The sequence below is a fragment of the Miscanthus floridulus genome, chromosome 1 (assembly GCF_019320115.1).
Source record: "Miscanthus floridulus cultivar M001 chromosome 1, ASM1932011v1, whole genome shotgun sequence".
Classification (NCBI taxonomy): domain Eukaryota; kingdom Viridiplantae; phylum Streptophyta; class Magnoliopsida; order Poales; family Poaceae; genus Miscanthus; species Miscanthus floridulus.
In genome coordinates this window covers 11,751,077-11,771,239 of record NC_089580.1, presented here as the reverse complement: position 1 = coordinate 11,771,239, position 20,163 = coordinate 11,751,077, and positions in this window count along the sequence as shown.

Genomic DNA, 20,163 nt, shown 5'->3' with positions numbered 1-20,163 from the left:
GTGGTGGAAGCTGGAGCCCACGCTGCGTTGAGGCGGGCGTGGCAGAAGGCCATCTCCATCCGGCGAAGCCTGTGGCGGACGGCGAGTCACGGGAGCGGCGGGCTGGCGTGAGCGGGCCGGCGGAGGGCACGAGCGCAAGGGGGCGGCTCCTCTGGACGTCCCGGCATGGATCGGAGGACCGTCCCCAATCGCGACTCGCGAGACGGGGGAGAAGAAAGAGGGGATCGGCGCGTTGTGACTGAGGGCGTATGGGGTCTTTTTTTGCAAAACGGACTGAGCGCTGGCGGGCGTTTTTTTGTAAAATTACCCCACCTCTCTCCCTAGCCATCGGATGGGGATCCTACGATATTGATTGAAAGTTTGCAAGTTTGCACCAGCTTGCTTGGTTGCACAGGATACGTTCCCTTCATAATAAACTTATTTAGAGATATAAATGTTGCATGTATTTTTATATATCTAATTAAAGTTGAGAAAGTTTGACCAGCGATTCGTATATGGACTCTTTTTTTTTGGGAGAGGGAGAACAGGGGACAGGATTTATTAGGCTTCTTCTCTTTGTTTTATTCAGAAATTCATGCACTGCACTACTGTACTGTACATCACTAGGACACACCACAGGCCCCATGATTTGTCCCGTCCAATTGAAAGCCCCCTTCAGCTGCCGCAGGCAAGCAGCAAAAGACGGCTCAGCAGCTCACCTGGCCCGGCCAGCCTGAACGATCAGCTCTCCTCGCACTGCAAAACCAAATTGACGCAAACACTGCAAAGCACTGCTCCCTCCGACCTCACGAGTCCACAGACTCACAGCATAGCATATGAGCAAATGAAAACTGATAGCATGCTTGGTGCAGATGAGCAGGTCAGTGGACGCAGTGCAGCAAGGTAGCAGCAGCCAGCATGGGCGGCCGGCCCGCTGCTGATCTGACGAAGCTGTGAGGCGATTCCTTTCTTCTTGCGTTGCATTGCAAAGGCCCGAGAGACGCAGGGAGTTGCTCCAAATGGAAAGCTGGAAAGGCTTTTGGCTCTCGCTGTGTCATGGCGTATTGTTTGTGCTACCAGTGGTAGCAGTATAGCAGCACGACTGCACGAGCGTTCCAATCATCTCAATCCAATCTCCCCCAAATGGTGGGCTCTGTGCAGCGTGCGCATCAAAGTACGCGCGGCGCGACTCGTCGCGATGCGCTGCACAGATTTGGCGCTTTGCCAGTTTGCCCCTTTCCAATGACCTCCCGCCGCGCCGCTAGCTTGTCCGCCCGTCCTGCAAAAGCTCGGAGATTTCACTTCCATCCATGTGTCTCTGCTCCTTCTGCTGCTTCACACTCAGAGTCACAGGTCTGTTTGTTTGGCTAAAAAAACAAGTCAATGATTTGTGCGAGGCTAAAAAAATAAGCTGAAAAAAGACGGATTACCAGACAAGCCAAACCGTGACCCTCGCGAACCCAGATTTATTTCCGGTAAAAATGTACTGTAAAATCCTGGTGAGAGGAGGAGGAGACGAGCCAAAAATTCATCTGTGATAGGCAGCAGCAGGAGCAGGCTGCATCAATCGTGGTAAAATCTCGCAATCACTTGTCCATCGGCCGGCCGGCTCTCACGGAGCTCGTAGTACGTGTCCAATGTGCCGGTGCCGGTGCCGGTGCCGGCCGACGCATTCGGCATTTCGGCCACTGAAATGTCCACTCACTGGCCGTTGGCTGTGGCCATTCCACTTCGCCAAAACAAAAGGCTTTTAGCTGGCCTTCAGGCTACAAACGCAAGGCCAGACCGGGGGCCGGTCCTTGGTGTTTGGAACCCGTCGTCGAATCCGTCGGTGCCTTGCCTGGCGATCTGGGTATCGTCTGGTCGCGTCCGGTGGTCACGTCGTCCCCCGGCCCCCAGTCTGTCACGGCAGCCTCTCTCTCCCGGTCAGCTCACCTCTGCTCGGCGCAGAAAAATGGCCGGCCGGCCTTGGTCGCTGTGCTCATGCCTGGCCATTTCTCGGTGTGCGTTTATCGATCGGCCGGCTAGTTTGCCGCCTGAACGGGATGCTACGAACTTGCGCTACACTAGTGGTACGTACACTACGCAGTAGCGCAGGAGCTGCCTTTGCGAGACGATTTACAATTTAGGCCCTGTTTGGGAGATGTGTATAATTTCTCACATGTAAAGAGCTTACACCTGTACTTCTCTGTGCACAGGAAAACCATTTCAAAATTTTAACCCTGGGAAAACTTGTTTGGATAATCGTATAGATTAACCAGGCCATGTAGCCGTGCGGGCCCACCACAGCGCCCCGAGGATATGGCCGTGCGGGCTGGCGAGCGATATTGAGAGGTCCTTGACAGCGGCGCGGGGCAACCGCCGCGGACATGGATGGGGCCAGGAAGGTGGACGAGACGGAGAGGATCTCGTACGGGCCGCGGAAGACGACGACCGCGGCAGCGGCGGCAGTAGCAGCAGCAGCGCCTCCTCCGTCCGCGGACGACGGCCGGGTGGCGGAGCGAGATGTCGTCGACGGCGCCCGTGCCCGCGAGCACGCAGATCCCGAGGCCGCGGCGGCACGCGGAGCCCGCGAGCGCGCGCGACGGTCCCCGCCGCTGGGAACCCTCGCGGCACGTGTGGTCGCATGGCTGCCGCGGGCTCCACGTCCCGCATGAGCACCGGCGGCGGCTTCAATCTTTTTCGTGGACCCCGGCGGCCGCCCCTGCCTCCGCTTCCCCGGCCTCGACGACGATGAGGCTCGCCGGCCCGTGGACGCCTCTGGTTGACTGGTCCTCGAGGATAGCAACATTTTGATCCGTGGCTCGGTGGAGAAGACGAGTGCGTAGAGATGAGCCCGACACATATCGTTTTAAAAAATCGGGCCACGACCAGGTCTTTATTTTTTTTTTCGGTGGTAATGGAGCAAACGGATGTATTTTAATTAGGTTAACCACTCTTCCAAACAAGCTTCCAATCTCACCCTGTAAAAAAATTAGGGACTGTATTTTACAGGGGGTTTTAGCTCTAAAACCAACCTTCCAAACAGCTCCTTATTCCTATCTCATCTAAATATCCTTGAGTTATTTTGTTGATTAACTTGCTAGGGATGCCGGCCATAAACGAACTCAACATCCCTTTTAAGTATTGTACTCAACGATTTTACAATTTCTTCCTATCTCATCTAAATACCCTTTTTAAGACGTGAAACATTTTGGTCCTAGATATAAGATCGTCACTACTACCAAAAACATTTGTAGGGGCAGCTGGTAACCCTTTGTAGAGGCGGTTGGCCAGCCGCCCCTACCGAACCGTCCCTATAAATCATGTATTTATCAGTGTTCGCCTACACGGCCGTGTAGACCGATTACTCGACGTGTAATCGCTACTCGGTAGCCGAACGTGCAGTTTAGGCCATAAACGGTAGGTTACACGGAATCGCCGTGTAAACGGTAAAAAACGGTCGTGTAAGTCGGTCTACACGGCCGTGTAGGCGAACACTGGGTAATATTTTGAAAATAATTTATCTATGTTATTTTCAAAATATTACAAATGTTTATGATGTGTAATAAGTACCATTAGATTAGTTGTGGAATATACTTTCATAATAAAATTATTTAAATATACAAATATTATCTATGTTATAGGAATATATACACAGATTATTATAGTTATTTTACAAATAAAGTAAAAACGAGTAATCCGTGTAAAACCGTGTACACGGTCTAAAACGCTACACGAGACCTCGCCGACTGTCTACCGTTTACTGTTTAGGAAAACATTGGTACTATTTATAGGAGGCGGTTCCTAGGCCGTCCCTATAAATCGATTTGTAGGGGCGATTCAATCTAGAAACCGCCTCTATAGTACGTTTTCCCGCAAAAAAAAATCAAATTTACAATTCAAAATCGTGTTGCCGAACGCCCCGCGACCAACGTTCCGAACCGCGTTCGCGTTGCCGTTGCCGAACGCCCCGCGACAAACAGGTATTTGTAGGGGCGACTACAAGCACAAGAGTATTATATAAACTACAATTACAAGTTTAATTCACAAGAATATATACAATCCATCATTAAATATACAAATTCCATACACATTGTTATCAACGTCCTAGAGCTAGCCTTTCAGACTCACGAAGGTGTTGGTACTGAGGATTTGTAACCTAACTCAGACTCTCGGTCATGGTAGGCGCCTTTGACGTGTACAATCTGGTCCAATATGAAGTTGTAAAGGTCACCGACGAGCTCTAAGAGTTGGTCATCCTTGTATGGGTCTCTTTTTATTCCTTTCTCTTCTCTCCACTACAAGAGAACAAGTTTCGATTTAGTATTTCATACCATATACGAAGTTTTTATACTACGGGTGAAGAGGTTCAAACTTACCCTTAAGGGGTGTCTCCTGTAGGCACCGATGTTACTCATCATAGAACATATATAGTATCCACAATGTACATTCCCAGGCTTTTGCTTGGGGCACTGTTTGTTTTGCATATGAAAATGTTAAGTAATGTTTTTGACAGCCATGTAACGGAGTACTGAAAAAGTAAGTTACACTTACCGCACATAGTGTTTTTATAGCCAGCTCCTTCCTTGCTAAATCATGCCTTCCGTGATGATTAGTGACATAGAACCTAAATGCCATGTTCAAATTATTTTAGCAAATACAACTTGTTAGTATCTAAAAGTGAACGTTATAAGTACGTATATAAACATATAAGCTAATGAGGATTGTCGATATGTATACGTCTTGAGAATCGATATGAAGTCTTTGTATGTCACCGGGTCCCTATCTATTGAATCAAAGGCCCATGCCATGCTCCTTTCAAACATTGACGGCTATACAAATCCAGTGGTTGCTGCATGAATTTAATCATAGAACTAGATAAGCTCTTTTGCATCGAATAAAATATATCGAACAAAGCTTTAAGTATAGAGTTGAACTTACTCGAAGTTGTATGGTAGCCATATAGTAGAGTGTTGTTGGAGAGTTTTGAAAGCCATGTCAATGTATGCCGTAACCTTAAGGGACTCTTTCCTTAGTTTCGCCGTACGGATGCGTTCTTTCTCTTGAAGAGTCTTTGCAGCAGCTAGCTCTTTGGTATCCAGTGTCCACTGTTTAGGGTAATTAAAATTTGTTTGGGCTATAGCTTGAGAGTCTAGATACCTGGCTTTCACACTTGACATTTGTTTGACAATGTGCACTTGCATTCTACAAATCACGGCGTGGGTTAGTTACAACAAAATTCAAATATTATATTCATATCATATCGGGAGGACAAGGACTTACAGGCACCACGTGCGAATTAGATTCATCTCCATTTCTCCCAGGTGAAAGCATGTGTGCATGTCATTGAAGTCAAAGACAATTTTCCTGGCTAGGCTTCTAGATGTGCCAGTGGGGAAGCATGCTTGTATGAGATCTATGCTCGTTGGGAGAACACGCAAGTACCAATCATGGAACCTTCTTATTCCAAGTGGTAGGCGCTGGATATTTCGGTTTGGTAGGAATGGCTTGCCTCTTTCATATATTTTGGGCAATCCTTTGACCATTAGATGGCATCAACATTTGGATACTGCTTTGCAATTTGGTGGAGTTTGCTAGTGACGGCCTCCTCAGTACCCCGTGATGGGACTTTTTTTAACTTGGTTCTCAGGCTTGAACTAGTCATGGGAATACCACTTGGACATCGACGAGACATCTTTCATCGAAACATAAACTGGCCTTATGTTGATTGAAATCTTCTTTCGAAGTCCCCCTTCAAGCACGTCCTCATCTTCTTATGCATCATCTTCTTCAAGAGGCACTCGTTGTTCATGTATCGCTTGTGCTTGTTGAGAAGACTGTGGCATCTCATGATGCACTTGCTCGGTATGAGCTGGAGAAGGTTGTCGCATCTCATCAGGCACATGCTCGCTAGGAGGCGGGGAAGAATGTGGCATCTCAGGAATGTGGTGGTCATAAGACGATGAAAATATCTCCTCGACCTCAACAACTCGTTCCAAATTTGGGAGAGGGGGAGGCGGCGAAGAAGCAGTCAATATAATGTCCCATTTGTGCTAGAGGATGAACTGCCCCATAACATCTCCGAGTAACACCAGCCCCTCAGGAGTTGCGTAGTCTATCCTCCACTGCATGAACTTGGACTTCACTGTATGCAACCTCGACCCTAGTGTAGTCCGGCGGTATCTTATTATTGTGGTGTAAGCCACCGGGAGGATGTGCCACACCCATTGCCACCTCCATCATAGTGTTCTGCCGACCGCTGAGAAACACCAAGGTGCAACTAGTTGGTTCCCGTATGCGATCGATGGGGGTTGTGGCTGCATTGGAACCTTGGCTGCTAGGAACTTTCAGAGGGCTGCCAACTAATGCCAGTTCTCCCTATGGCGTCACTAATATCCGTGGCTCCATAGACAGTCCTTGCTCCTCCAGCGCCTTCGCAACTAGAGCCTTCACATGGAGCTCAAGACTAGTCTCTCGGTCTCTGCCATATTTCTTGTACATGTGTCTGTCCTCTTAGAATCCTTCCTTCCAGGTCATCCTTTTTCCTAGGCCCCTGGTGCGATCTGTGTGCTCCTTGTTTCCCAAGCCAAGGCTAAGCTTGTCCCTCTCTCTGGAAGGATTGAATGAGCCCTTCTCCTTGTCTTTAGCATATTTCAGTATCCTTGATACTGCCTCTTGGATCTCCGACTTATCAAACTTAAGATTACCGCCGGATGTTTCTGTACTCCTCGCATATATCCAATTACTTGAGCGTACCTTCAAATTTATCACATCGATATTCCCAGCAGCTGTGGCCTCTTCGTCCATCTTCCTAAACTGCTCTTCCTTGACATAGTAGCCACCGGGGCTTAAATGATGGTGGTGTTTGTTCCTCTTCGCCAGCTCAGTGTTACGGGCACTGTGCTCCAATGCCTCCGGTAAAGTCTTCTGAGCCACGAGCTCCTCCCATTGACTAGGAGTTATTTTGCCAAACTCGTTGAAGGGAGTTAACCCCTTTTGGATATACTTTGCATTGAGCTTCGATCTCCAACGTCGGAATGACTCTCCTATCATCCTAAAAGCATTTTTACCAGTTCGTGCTTACCCTCTGGAAATCTAAAATTGAGCTTCAGCTGCCTATCCCATAGTTCATTCTTTTTGTTCTTTGGTACCTCTTTCCAATTAGGGATTGTTGGGTTCAATTTATCTTTTACTAGGGCCCCGATCGCATTATGGAATCATCCTCTTAATTCCTTTGGCTCAAGGATCTCCCCTACTGGCCCAACCTCTGTTATCACATAGCATGTCTTATCTAGATATAGATTTCTTTTTCTATCCCCTCGTTTTCTCTTAGGCTTGGTAGTCATGGTTGTCTCTTGAGGTTGTGGAGCAGTGGCATCATGATCCGTCTCTGTGGTTGTTGCCTCTGCTCTCCTTTCCTCTACTTCGTCTTGTCCAACGAGATGTTGCGGATGTCGACGTCGTCTTTTCCGAGTTTCAAGAGAGACCTGTATATACGATAGGTCAAAGTGTTAGCAGAGGTAACACAGCCAAAGCTTTAGCAAAATTTACAAGCTAAGGCTTTTCCCTACCCTCCTCGTTCGGGTCAAAATTCTTGTCCAAATCTTTCTCCGTTAGCCTCCTTCTGGCTTCACATGGGAATGGATTCTCGTGACTTACATATCCCTCTTCTGAGTCATCATCATCATCATCATCATCATCATCATCCTCTTCTTCACCTTCAACAGCCTCTCCTACTCTTTCTTCTGCTCCCCCTTCCTCCTCTTCACACTGCTCCAGAGTAAGCATCACTTCTAGATCATTTTCTAACTCGTTATCGAACTACTCCTGAGTTAGCTGGTCCTCTAGTGCGCCGCGGCACATCAAGGTCGAAAACCCTAGCGCCGCCGGTCGGTCAGAAACCCTAGGGCGGGGAGCAGGCGCGAAGGTGCGGGGAGGAGGCGTGGGTGTGGGGAGGGTGCATGCGGGTGCGAAAATGGGGCACGCAGGTGCGGGGAGGGGGCGCGGGCGTTGAGACAGGTCCAGGAGGCGGTGTCAGGCCGGTGTCGGGGCAGCCTGACGGCGTCGAAGGAAGAAGAGAGCACCAACAGGCTAACACCCGTGCGCCCTTGTACTTATACTCGGGGCAATTTCTAGGGGCGGTTCCTGATCCAGTCGTCCCTACAAATGAATTTGTAAAGGCAGTTCCTGATCTAGTCGCCCCTACAAATACATTTATAGGGGCGGTTTCTGATCCAACAGCCCCTACAAATATTTTCTATTTTTTTAAATTATTAATTCTGTATTTTTATATCATAAAAACACAAAGTAATATAAAAACAATTATGTATATGCATAAATATAATGTTTTATATTATCATATATATGAAGAAATATATATATATATATATAAACAATTGTATTCAAAACAATATAGAAAACTAAAAACCAAAAATTAAAAATTTTAATTTTAAAACTTCGACTACAATTTTATGATATTAAATGAAATAAAATGAAAATGTTGTAAACATAAAAGTTGTATAACTCATCAACGTGTACAACTTTTATTTTGGTCATCTTGTCATGTGACTTTGTTTGAACGACTCAAATTTTGAAATTCAAACAATTTTAACTTGAAACAATATTTTGAAAGAGTAAATGATTTCAGATGAAAAACTCATGAATACCAAAGTTGTAGAACTCATCAATATGTACAACTTTTATTTTGATCATATTTTCATTTGACCAAATTTGAATAGTTGAAATTTTGAATTTCAATAAATGACAACTTCAAACAAGATTTTGAAACCTTAAATGAGTTCAACGATAAAAGTTGTGAACATAAAAGTTGTTGAACTCATCACTATCTATAACTTTTATTTTGGTCATTTCTTCATATGACAAAGTATTAGTAAACATTGTTCATAAATTCACATATGACTCATAGTTTCATGAACTATACGAGAAACATGTTGATTTGTGAACAATGTTTACTATCACTTTGTCAGATGAAGAAATGATCAAAATAAAAGTTATAGATCCTGATGATTTATACAACTTTGATATTCATCACTTTTTCAGCGAAAATCATTTAATGGTTGAAAATCTCGTTTGAACTTGTTATTTTTTTAAATTTAAAATTTTGAAGTGCTCAAACTTTGTTAAATGAAAAGAATGGCCAAATCAACACACTAACTTGATAGGGCAAGATTTTAGAAAATTTTAGGGAAAAAATCATCACATTTGGAGTTAGTATGAGGGAGAAAGACTAGTTACAAAATTTATCCAGGGATTAAAAAGAAAAATCACAACTGTTTATGATGATCAATGATGAACAAGTGTGATTTCTCTTTTTAATCTGTGGCTGAAACTTATAACTAGTTTTTCTTCCTCATACTAACTCTAAACGCGATGGTTTTTTCCCTAAAATTTTCTAAAATCATGCTCTATCATTTTAGTCTAGTCATCTATCTTTGTCACTAATTTTGAACAATTCAAATTTTAAATTTCAGAAAATAATAGCTTCAAACCTGATTTTTAAACACTAAATGATTTCTGCTGTAAAGGTGATGAATATAAAAGTTGTATAACTCATCAAGATCTTCTACTTTTATTTTGGTTATTTCTTCATTTCATAAAGTGTTAAGTGATTTCATAAAGTTTTAGTAGTAATAGAGTGGATGTTCAAATAGAGTCATCTGGATGTTGTAATGGGTAGTCTCACACACATGTATAAATGTAGTCTCACACACATACAAAAACATGTAGTCTTACACACATACATAAATATATAGTCTCACACGCATGCATAAATGAAGTCTTACAAACACACACTTACACAAATACTCCACGTTCAACAACTAGCTAGCCCGCTGTAACGACTTTTCCCTTGACACCTTTTCGTTCTCATGGCAATATGTCTTTGGGGAGGTTCTTTTCCACAACACTAATCTTCTTAGGAAAGTCTATGAATAACGGCATCTCATCGTAGTCATTGTAAGCTTCAACATTGTCCACACCATCAACTCTAATAATGTGCTGTTTCCTAGAGGCAACCACGTGCTTTGTCTTCTTCTTCGAGGGGAGGTTACTTTGTGGGTCAGACATATAAAAAACTTGTGCGACATGTGAAGCGAGCACCCAAGGGTCATCTTGGTAGCCTAGATTCTCGAGGTGCAGGACTCTCAATCCGATCTCGTTCAGTTGGTGTTGTTTGATCCAGCGGCATCGAAACAGGGCCACCGTTATATCCCTTCCATAGTCAAGTTTTCATATCTCTTCAATGATACCAAAGTATTGGATCTTTCACCCCAATCCATCGAGAGCCTCTATTCGAACGCCGTAGTTTTGGTTTACATATTTTCTATCCTTTGCGTGGGTATAGTACGTATACCCATTAATGTCATAAGCATTCCAAGATGTCACTTGTCTCGATGGCCCCTCCGCTAACCTACTGATAGTAATAGAGTCTATGGTTTCTCTAGACGGTATGTTTTGGTCCTTTAACCATGTAGTTAGTCATTGCTTGTATTGTTTCATGACACAATCATCCGAACGACCATTTCTCTCCGCCATAATGATAGCCAAGTGTTCATCAATGTATGGTTGCATTAGTTGTGTACTCTGCAAGATACTGTAATGCGCCCGACTTACCTCTTTGTAATCATGGTCGATGAACACTTTTCTACCACTGGTGCCCTTCCCAGCCAGCCTACCCTTGTGACAAGAATCGAGTTTACCAATCCCTTTTTATACTTTTAGGTACTCTTGACACCACTCGACGAATTCTTTAGTACTGTAACCCTCTATCATGGAGGCCTCTGGGTATGCTCAATTATGCATGTATCGACTTAGAACTGACATGAACCGCTCATAGGACCATATTTCATGCAAGTAGCAAGGGCCCAGCGCCTATATCTGATGAACCATGTGAATCATGAGATGTGGCATTATATCAAAAAAAGCAAGAGGTAAACACATCTCCAGTTGGTTTTGTGTCTCCACCATAAATTCATGTAGGTCACTCAGCTCTTACTTGCCAATCGTCTTCTGTGAGATCTTCGAAAAGAAGTAGCACATGCGGGTGATGGCCATTTTCAAGAACTCTGGCTTTATAGCCCTGATTGCAATAGGTAGAAACACTGTCAGCATCACATGGTAATCGTGAGCCTTATAGTGTGTTATTGACAAGTCCTTCATTGACACTAGCTTCTTCACATTTGCTGAAAACCCAGTCGAGACTTTGATCCCCCTCAGGAAAGTGCATATAGCTCTATTCTCGTCTGGTATTAGGTTGAAGCACGCCACGGGCAGAGTGTATTTTCCATATAGCTCTATTCATTGTACCAGGTGAAGCTGTGGCATCATGTTTAGCTGCACCATGTCTTTCCGTGCTTTCAGACCATCCTTTGACTTGTCTGTGTCTATCAAGGTAGCAATGAGACTCTAAAGACATTCTTCTGCACGTGCATAGCATCAATGGCATGGGGGACCTCCAAGTCTGGCCAATAAGGCAGATACTGAAAGAAGATCGATTATTTCTTGAAAGGTACACCTTCAACAGGAGGTGTGCTTCTATCTCTATTCGTTCCATCCAGATTCTTTTTCCATAACGACGCGTATGTTTTTCACCATTCTGTACACGTGTTCTCCGTTATGACGTCTCTTCAGAGGGGGTTCAATCTCCGAAGCATTGTCATAAAATCTAAAGAATAATTTGCTGTGGTACTTGTGACTTGTCTTTAAGAAGCGTCGGTTGCTTAGGTAAACTATCTTCTTGAATGTATCCAAGTACACCCATGTAGTACCATCCAAGCAAACCAAGCATCCCATCTTTCCTTTGATCTGTCTAGACAAAGCAAACAGTGTGGGGTAATCATTGGTAGTAACAAATATTATTGATCTACATATGAAGTCCTCCTTTTGGAACGCATCGTACATCTGCTCCCCATGCCTCCATAGCCTCTCCATTTCTTGCATCAAAGGCTCGAGGAACACGTCTATATCAATGTCTGGTTATTTAGGGCCAAAAATAAGAATAGTGAGGAGAATGTACTTTCTCTTCTGACACAACCATGTTGGGATGTTGTACATATTCAAGATTACTGGCCATGTGCTGTGGTCGCTCATCCTCTCATTGAAGGGATTCATTTCATCAGTGCTCAAGTCAAACCGTACATTCATTGGGTCATCGTTGAATTCTTTGTGCTTCTCATCAAACCTTTGCCACTGACTACAATCAGTCGGATGTGCAATCTTATCATCATCCACCTTGCGCTCATCATCCTACCATGTCATGAGTGCGGCTTCTTTAGGGTTTAGGAAGATACGTCTCAAGCGATCAGTCACTAGCAGGTACCACATTACCAAGGTAGGAATTCTTCTCTGCTTTGCATCGTTGCCTAATGGAGTGTCCTCTAGGGGCTCAGATTCTAGTACCACCTTTTTTGTACCCTTCTTATTCCTCTTTTTCTTCATAGAGGATTCGTCCCCACCGTAAAGGTCATTGTTCTTGTACCGGCTGGCCCCACACCAGGGACATTTATCTAGTGACTTGAATGTTTCACCACGAAAAAGTATACAATGGTTGGGGCATGCATGGATTTTTTCAACCCCCATTGTCAATGGACTTATGACCTTCGCTTGGCATGTGTTGGCGGGAACTAAGTTTGGTTGTGGCAGCACCCATGACAAGAGATGCAATGGATCATTGAAACTACAGTCTGACCAGCCGTACTTAGCCTTCAGGATGAGCAGCTCAAGCACAAAACGTAGCAATATCTAATATGTCGGACAACCCTTTTCAACACCATACATAGTCTCCTTTGATGTTTTTGTCACCCTTTCCAACTTTTCTAGACCTTTCGGGCTATTTAGTAAAATCTCTAGTCTATGGGCTCGAATCATGTCCTCCAAATCGTCTTCATCCCCGACACATGCTCCACCATCATTATTAGCACCACCTTTGTTGTTACCATCTCAACCACCAGCATCACCACCTTGTTCATTGCCAAACTCGAAATCTATTCGTGCATCAAGCTCTGCTGAATATTGGGATAGGGATTCTATGGTTTCATCGACGTATTCCTCCTCATCCTCGTAGTTAACATTAACCATTTCACCATGATGAATCCACACTGTGTAGTTCTCAACAAATCCTCGCATAATCAAATGTGATCTGATGATAGTCACATCTGTCCATGCCATACGGTTCTTACAATCTTTACAGGGGCAAATAATTATATCCTTATTCTCTTTCAATGTCATTGCATGCTTCTTTACGGCTTCAATAAATTTATCTATCTCTTCACGGAAACCTGCCTTGAACCGTAATGAACCATACATCCAAGAGTTCCTGTACTCCATCTTTTACAACAACAACAAAACAAACATTAAAGGACTACTTATTCAGATATATATAAAAATGAATCAAATTAATAATTACTTGAGAATAATTGGATATACTTCAGATATATATGAATATGAATCTAATATAATTACATGAAGCATACAAACACACCATGGTAGAGGAAAATTAATTAATGGCCCATTTATCCATAAATAATTAAAATACATATTTATTGATTACAATAAACAATTTCAAAGACAACAATTAGCAACAATTATACTTTACCCAATATCTTTCATACAAACCCTAATCCAATTTCATCAAACATAAATTTATAAAAACAAAATTAATAAAAAAAAACAAACCCTAGATCTAGATCCACATGCACATGAAACATCCATAAAACTAACTAATTGTTCGCTAAAATCAAGAAACATGGACCAAATAAGGGTATGATCTTGTTTCCCTCCCTAATTTACCCTAGTACATTTAAAACTTGGGTCTAATTTGCTTCATAAGTTGCTCAAGCACCATAGAAGAGAGAAAAATAAAACTCTAATTACTCACTAACCAACCATTAAAACTTCAAAAAAAGTGTGGAATAGCATTTTCTTACCTTCTACCACCTCTCCACCAAAGGATTTGAGATCAAAACATTCTCCTCTTAGTAGAGCAATTTTTAGGAGGTGCCCAAGGCCTTCCCACCTTTCTTTCACGGGTTGGAGTGAGTGATCCGAGGAGAAAGAATGTGCTGCAGCTGTTTTATATGTAGGTCATTTGTAGGGGCAGCTGGTAATTGAGTTGTCCCTATAAATTAGAGCTATTTATACAGGGCTTTTATAGGGGCGACTCAATCACCAGCCGCCCCTACAAATAGCAATGTCGGGGGCGGCTGGTGAGTGAGCCGCCCCTACAAATCAGACTCCATTTGTAGGGGCGACACGTATCACCAGCCGCCCCTGCTGTTCCATTTGTAGGGGCGGCTGGTGTCTGGGCACCCGAGCACGCCACTGTAGGGGTGGCTCCATCACCAGCCGCCCCTACAAAAAATTTGAACCATTGCTAAAAATCGTTTTTTACGTAGTGCGTGTCAACAGTTTGGTAAAAGCAACTCTCAATCTTGATTTTTTGGCATAATGAAAAAAAACTTTTCTCCAACATATGGAATTTAGCTTGCATGAAGTATACTCTTTAGAACAGGTACACCTCGAGATACTAAAAATTTGCAGCTTAAATTGTACAAATGCCAACTGAAATGAGTTACTTGGTCAAATTGCGCTCTTACTTCTGTCTTATGAAAACATTGCAAATAGGTACTTAATTATTATCGACGATGTCTGGACCATATCAGCATGGGGACTTGTGAAGTCAGTTCTTGGAGAGAACAACCACTGCAGCAGAATAATCACAACTACACGCATTATTAGCGTTGCCGAATCATGTTGCTCTGGCATCAACAAACAAATCTACAAGATTAAACCGCTAGATAAAATTAATTCTCAGAGGCTGTTTTTAAGAAGGATTTTTCTCTTGGAGCATAGTTGCCCTCCTCAGAGCAAGTATAATAGCAGGCTGTAAGCCGACTAAATGCTGAGGTGGAGGAGAGAGGGGAGGAGAAAGAGAAGAAGCGGGCTGTAAGCTTACAGCCGGCTTGGGCACAAGAACCAAGAAAATCTGTGAGAGAGACAAGTGGGCCATGTATTAACTGTAAAGAGCTAACTATTATATGAGTGGGCTGAGAGAAGGCTACAAGAAACCTTACAGCCAATAAGCCGACTGTATTATTAGCCTTGCTCTCAGCTGGAAGAAGTTTCTAATGCAATCTTAAGAAAATGTAGTGGTCTACCGTTGGCCATAATTACCATAGCTAGTTTGTGTGGCAGAACCGTCCGAAATAACATGCTTCTGGAGGCGCTCGTCTTTCACTAGACACTAAGCACCTCGAAAGGGAGCTATATCAGGCAGTTCCGTCGAGCACACCCTAAGGGAGAACTCGAACAATCCACGTTTTTCATCCATAATCCAATAATGAGAACGAGTTTACAATACTTAATCAATTTCATACAACAAGAGTTCTCGGAAATATATTATTACAATACCAAGTTCAGAGTGTGGAATTTAAACAGCGGAGTTGAAATAAACATCTAACGATAAGATACAAGGATCTGTATGTGCCTACCAGAAGAATCCTCCACACAATAGCCACTCCTCAAGCTATACCTGCAATAGAGGTAAATAAACCCTGAATACACAATGTATTCGCAAGACTTACCCGACTAGTGGGAATAATTTCCTAACTCCAAAGGATATGATAAGCTTTTATGGTTTGCTGGGTTTCCTTTCTGCGAAAAGCATTACTAGTAATGAATCCTTATGTATGTGTTTTATTAGCGGTCATGATTAGTTCATTAGCTAACCATTTTATGTAAGCACCTGTTCTACTTTTAAGCAAGAGTTGAGCAATCAGATCCATTCATCCTCTTTCATCTTCTAGTTCTTACTACGGTGCTAGACCATAGCCAAGTCATACCATATAACACGACGATTCATGAACTAATGTATCCTAGCTGGGTACCCCGAAACGCATGCCCCGCTTATACCCTAGGCACAAGCAAGACCAACCCACCACTCTCATGTCAAGGGGTCCAGGTCCCCGTCCAAACTTGGACTCCAAGCCCCCACTCCTGAGTCCCGGACTCAATGTGGTGCTTAGACCTCCACCATCCCCGCCTCCAATCAGTCGGTACGGAAAGAGCCGGAACCCACGACAAGAGAGCAACGAGCCTTCCCGCTCCCATAAGCAAGTATGTGCTCAGGATAATAAGTCTGTGACCTGACTACCATCCACAGCAATGGACGGTCCTTAACCGACACGGACAGGGAAAACAGTGTAACCAAGCTATGCCCCGTTGACCGTGGGACACAACATATTACACCCACCAATACCCATACCATATCCCTGCCCGGTCTCCATTTTATTTCACTATTTTATCCTTACACCGACCAATCACCTATTATGAGTAACAGCAGGTTACTCACACTATCGATAGCCTAAGCATAGTAGCTACTCGACCTATGCTAGTAGGACTCATAGGTAGGTTTATCTATGCATGTAGTTTCAATATAAATCATATAACATAAATGCACGTCACATATATATATCCAGTGAATATTTAAAATAAGGGTTATGCACCGGGCCTTGCCTTGGGCAGGAGGATTGTCAGCTATGTTAGTCGTCGGTGGCTGTAGGGCTTTCTCCTGTACGAGAACCTCCTCCTCGTACTCCTCGATCACCTCCTCGTATTCCTGCTCTCCGACGGTCACAAACTCCACCAACTCGTTCTCTACATGCATACAATGATAATGCAACACTTAGTATTTTGGCAACAACAACTCTTAAAATAAGAATACACATGCTAAGCTACTAAGCTAGCTCTAATGACTAAGATACTAAGCTAATCATTATCTCTACCAAATAGATTTCAAGCTCACTCTACAAGTGCTTAATTTTTATAAACCAATATCATGCCATTATTCCTTTAGCCTTAATGGATATTTAGCTACCATATTAAGTAGTCTATTCTAGGGCTACAAAATTACAGTGAGCACATAATAATACAATGAAGCTACTATAAAAATTATAGGGTTTTTGCTATCACCAATCAACCACAAAAAAATCATATAATTATTAATCGAAATAATACTAAGTATCTCAACTATTTTAATGCTCCTTAGCAACCACATAGATATGTATTAACTAACTATACTAAGAGGTAGACAATATTTTTGGGAACCTAACAAAATTACTTTCACAATTTTTGGATATCTATATTATTTCATATTAATTTCCAAAGTTCAGCTCAGAATTAAAATGAAAAGCTATTTCTATTTTCCATGAAAAAATAAACCAATTTCGGCCCAACGTGGCCCACGCGGGGCGCGGCCCATGCACGGAGGTGGCCCGCGGCGGGGAGCCCGCGCGCTGACACTCTTGCAAAAATGCCCTCGCGTTATCAGACAATAGCGCGAACACTAGACGTACTATTTCTATAGACAGTGACTTTGCAACGGAGCCCTCGTATCTTTTCACCTTCGCACCGAAGAGGTCCCCGATACGCCCCGCGCTCGCGGGCGCGGCGAACGGTGGCACTAGGCGGTACGTCGGCCACTCGAGGCTCGCACTGACCCAAATAACGAGCCGAATCCCATCTACAACCCTAACGCCTACCCTAAGCGGTGATACGGAGCAACAGGGCACACTAGAGTGAGCTGCCACTGTGTGCGGTAGCCCACGACAGCGCCGCAGTCATCCCGCGCGAGCTACAGCGCTAACATGACGATAAAGATAGAGGATAAGCACTAGGGGCACCCCGTGAACCTGGGCGAAGTGGTGGTTCAGCCAGCGACTACCTGAGCAGGGCTGGCCGCGTACGCGCGACGAGCACGGCGACGAGCAGCGGCGGACACGGCCGCGTCAGTGGTGACGGGGAGGCGGTAGCGCTCCCACTGGCATGCGCACGATGAAGAGGGAGCCAAGGCGAGCTACTGGTGCAGAGGAATTTACGCGGGGTGAAGTGGTGGAGGCTGGCCATGGCGTGGGCGGTGACGGGTCTTAACGGCGCGGTGGCGGGGCGAAGCTCCAAAATTGAGGCTCGCTGAGCGCAATCAAAGCAAGGTGGGGTGCGGCTAGAGACGGGACGTGAGGGCGGAGGCGCGGACAAGAGGGATTGATGAGAGGTGACCCCTCGCAGCTGCGGCACCGGTGCAATTCGACAGCGCAAGGGAGACGAGAACAGCAAGGGAGAGAGAGCGAGGGAGCGGTGGGGGAGGGGCAGCCAGCAACTCGGCAAGGGCATGCCTGGGCGGACGCGTTTGGCGCGACCGGCGTAGCCCGCGGCCAGGCACAAGCCACAGACACGCATGCTCGCGACCGGCTGTGGCCCGCAGCCGCAGTACCATCAATGGCAAGGCGACGGCGACACGACCACATGCGCACAGTGTCAAGGCAGGCCAGCGGCGACATGGTGATGCCGACAGTGGCGGCAGCGGCGTCATCGCGGAGCGGGCGCTGAGGCAGCAGCAGCACCAGCGGCAGCCACGGTGGTAGGGGCGGTCGGGCGTAGAGCGGACCGGCGGCCTAGCGGTGCGGCCAGAGTGGCCAAGTCGCGGCAAGGCCACGGCGGCCACTGACAACCGGTGCGCGGCCACGCGCGCGCATGATACAACCGCGCGGTGACGCGGGTCGGCCACGCGTGGTGACCATGCGCATGGCACCAGACAGCACAAAGTTGTGACGTGCACGAATTTTAAAGCGTTGATCACGACCAAACCGTTGCTCCTAAACCTAAACTGGCTTCACTACACTCAAGATGGCATATGGAACTACTAAATCGAATCATAGCACTACATCACTCCTTAACCCAATCTCTCCAAATAAATTGCTAAACATAACATCGTCTAGCTGTCCACGGACTTAGAAATTTTCTAAACGTTTGAGCTAATCTTAATTTCATATTGCATTTCTAAGCTACCGAAAATATTACTTAGCAATATTGTTTTTCAACAGCAAGTATTTCATTGTCATCTACAAAGTTTGCACTTCCAACTTTATTTAAGTATCGCACACATGTTCTATAGTATTTTTGCTTAATAAAAATTAGTTTTAAACCATACTTGATATGCATGAACCATCGAACCAACTTTCGTTTAGCATTTTTATTGATCATTTTGAGTTACAGAAATTGATCTACACACTTCAGCACATGCATTAACACACAAGTATGATGCTCATGACATGTTTTAGTAGATGATTAACGGGGTAACACCAAGGGTGTTACAGTCTGTTAGCTACTAAACCAAAAATAAAGGACCAGTGGGAGATGGTACGAAGGTCTGTCAGTTATGCATTTGAAGAAGCTTCAAGTCAAGTGAATAAGATACTACTCTTTTGCTATTATGATCTTCCTCTTCATTTGAAGACTTGCTTGCTTTATCTATGTATATATCCAGAGGATTATGTGATCACGAGAGAAACATTGATATGGAAGTGGATAGCCGAAGGATTTATTGTTGGAGGAAGGGGCCAAAATCTGGAGGAAGTAGGAGAGATACATTTTAATGAGCTTATCAACAGAAGCATGATCCAACCAGTTGATATTCAGTATGATGGAAGAGCACGAGCTTACCGAGTTCATGATTTGGTCCTTGACATTTTAATATCCTTATCACGCGAATAGAATTTTGTTACAATATTAGATGGAGATGACCCTAAATCTATGACTAACAAGATTCGGCGTTTGTCCATGCAATATAATGAGACAGAACATGAAGTGCTACCAGTGAGCATGAATAATTTGGATCATGTTCGTTCCATCACTACCTTTGGGCCTTGGGACGAAATGCTTAACCAGGTGAACTTTCAAGCTCTGCGTGTCTTGGATTCTGTGAGATGGTGCCCGTCTGCACAAGTGAAATTCATAGGACATTGTTGCCAGTTGAGGTATTTGGAGCTCAGTTGCACAGATATTATGAGTATCCCAGAAGAAATCGGCAAACTACAAAATTTAGAGACACTGGACGTGTCATCTTATTCAATAGAAGGAAAATTACCAGCAACAATATACTATCTCGTGCAACTGGCCATTGAGAAAATTGGTTCGCCTATTTGTTTGTTCCAAATTAACGCTGCCAATGGAGATCACGAATCTTCAGGCTCTGCAAGTGCTATATACTATCTCCTGCAACTCTACAAAATTCTTAGAAGGTCTTGGTAAGATGACTCAACTAAGAAGACTTGGGATAAAGTACTCAGAGCCTGATGGTTTGAATAGTGATGTGGGTGGATACAACAAAGTTTTCTGCTCATCTCTTCAGGC